The 1,965-nt window shown below is 59.0% G+C and overlaps 1 protein-coding gene across 4 annotated transcripts in view; it reads right to left on the bottom strand.

Annotated features, from left to right (window-relative positions):
• The window catches only part of FAR2 (fatty acyl-CoA reductase 2), a 157,423-nt gene extending 156,280 nt beyond the window's left edge, over positions 1-1,143 (bottom strand). For 2 of the 4 annotated variants that reach the window (XM_014961913.1, XM_014961912.1), the window contains exon 1: positions 377-540. The gene's annotated coding sequence lies outside the window, so the exon portion shown is untranslated. Of the gene's footprint in view, positions 1-199; positions 234-376; positions 541-896 lie in introns of those variants that run through there. The other 2 variants (XM_014961916.1, XM_014961915.1) reach the window with 2 other exon arrangements.
• Between the last annotated feature and the right edge of the window lie 822 nt (positions 1,144-1,965).

Genomic DNA, 1,965 nt, shown 5'->3' with positions numbered 1-1,965 from the left:
GAGCCCCCCCCCCCCGCGCCCCCCCCCCCCCCCCCCAGCCTTCCTTGCCTCCTGGGCACCACCATCATCCCTCCACAGCATCGCCGCCTCCTCTCCCTCACCCCCATTTTCTTTTCTTTTTTTTTTTTTTTCCTTCCCTCCCAATGTGTGTCGTCCACCACCACACACCCCCCACACCCCCCCCCCAGTGGGCTGTTACCTTCAATTACCGCTTTTCCGACCAATTCCCGTCTCTTAAAGCGCTGCCCCCCCCCTTCCCTAGCACACAAGCAGCAACTCCCGGCAAAGAAAAGGAGGAGGGAAGAAAGGGGGGGATGGGGGGGTGAAATTAAAAAAAAAAAAAAAAATAAAAATGAAAGAAAAAAAAATTACAAACCTCTCCTCCCCTCTCCGGGTCTGATACTATATATCCGGCCGAGGTGCGGGGGGGAAGGGAGGAGCAGCTCCTCTGCTCTGCCTTCCCCCCTCTCGCACCCCAGCGGCTGCGGGTACCGGGGGAGGGAGGCGGCTGCTCGCCCTCCCGGGGATGCGGACCAGCTCAGGCCGCCCGGGTTGGCCTCCTCCTCCTCCTCCTCCTCCTCCTCCGGCCTTGCCCTCCCTCGCTTCCGTGCGGCCCGAGCCCGGGCTGAACGGCGAGCGGCGTGGCTCTGCGGCGCCCCGGGAGAGGATGGAGGGGAGGGGGCGGGTGGGCATCGTCCCCTTGTCACCTCCCCACGCCGCCCCTTCCTTCCCCCGGGTCCCTGCCGTCGCCCAGCAGCAGGGAGGCAAAGCCGCCTTTCACTGCACCCCCCCGCCCCGGTTAGCCCTGCCGCAGGGTACCCGAGATCGCCGCAGCAGCCCTCGGGGTGGAGGGGGGGGGATAAAATGCTCCCTCCCGGAGGGGCTCCCCTCCTTACCGGGGTAACGGGGTTGCTCCTCCACCGGCGCGGCCGACTCCGGGCTCCCCGGGGCGCTGGGGTAGAAGCGGCGGCTGCGGCGGTTCCTCGGCGCCTCCCCGAGCCCCTTCCCTGTCTTCCCTCCTCCTCTTCCTCCTCCTCCTCGCTCGGGCAGAGCGGGCAGGCGGGGGTCGCAGGAAGGAGGGCTGGGCTGCAGCCCCCGCACGGGGAAAGGAGAGGGGGGGGAGGTGTGACACCCACACACACACACACACACACACCCCGACAGCTTTCTAAATCCACGAGGAAGGGGCAGGGCAAGTGGTCCCCCGGGTGTCCTCCAAGGTTATTACGCCTCCTTCTCCCGCTTAAAGCAGAATTCGCCTCTTGTGTTTAAAAGGCTCGGGCAGAGCGTTGTGCGCAGGAAGGGAGTTATCAAATCGGCGCCCGACGTTAATCCCACAATTTGTCTGACAAGCATTGGGGGGAAAAAAAACAGAGAGATGCAGCGTACCTGCTCAGCCACGAACCTTGGCCATGGATATTAGTTGTCTCTATTTGGCTAGAGGAGATACACCCTTGGAAAGATCCTTTCAACTCAAGAATCGTCAAGACGCGATGCTTTTATATCCTCGTATTACGCTTGCAGTGTGTACAAGCGTTAATTAATTTTACAAGGTTGTGTTTATCTAATTACTGTCTTCAGTTTGTAAGTGCTGAAAATTATTTATTACTGTCTCCAATCTGTTAGTGCCAGCCCCAGAGAGGTTGGGTAAGATGTCCCCTGATGACTGAGTCGGTATTGGAGCTGTCAGCAGAACTCCACACACAAAGGGATTAGGTGCTTACACCCCCAGTTGAGGTTCTCCAGCCTCTAGCTCCTTTCTTGAGAAGCTTAGAGGACACAGGCACCTGCCATTTCCACATGAAAGCTCCTTGCACATGTCTGCTTGCACACTTGGGCAGTAGTGGTTAAAGCCTAAAACTAAAAGCCTGGAGGTGAAGCCTTCAAAGCTTTCGCATTTTCTCCTCTTCATTCTGGCTAGCGTCCTTACAGCACACATCCCACTCCTCGCAATGTGACAACTGG

The sequence above is a fragment of the Calidris pugnax genome, unplaced genomic scaffold, assembly GCF_001431845.1.
Source record: "Calidris pugnax isolate Ruff unplaced genomic scaffold, ASM143184v1 scaffold704, whole genome shotgun sequence".
Classification (NCBI taxonomy): domain Eukaryota; kingdom Metazoa; phylum Chordata; class Aves; order Charadriiformes; family Scolopacidae; genus Calidris; species Calidris pugnax.
Note: the sequence above shows the minus strand (reverse complement) of the source record. Positions and strands in the feature narration are given on the sequence as shown.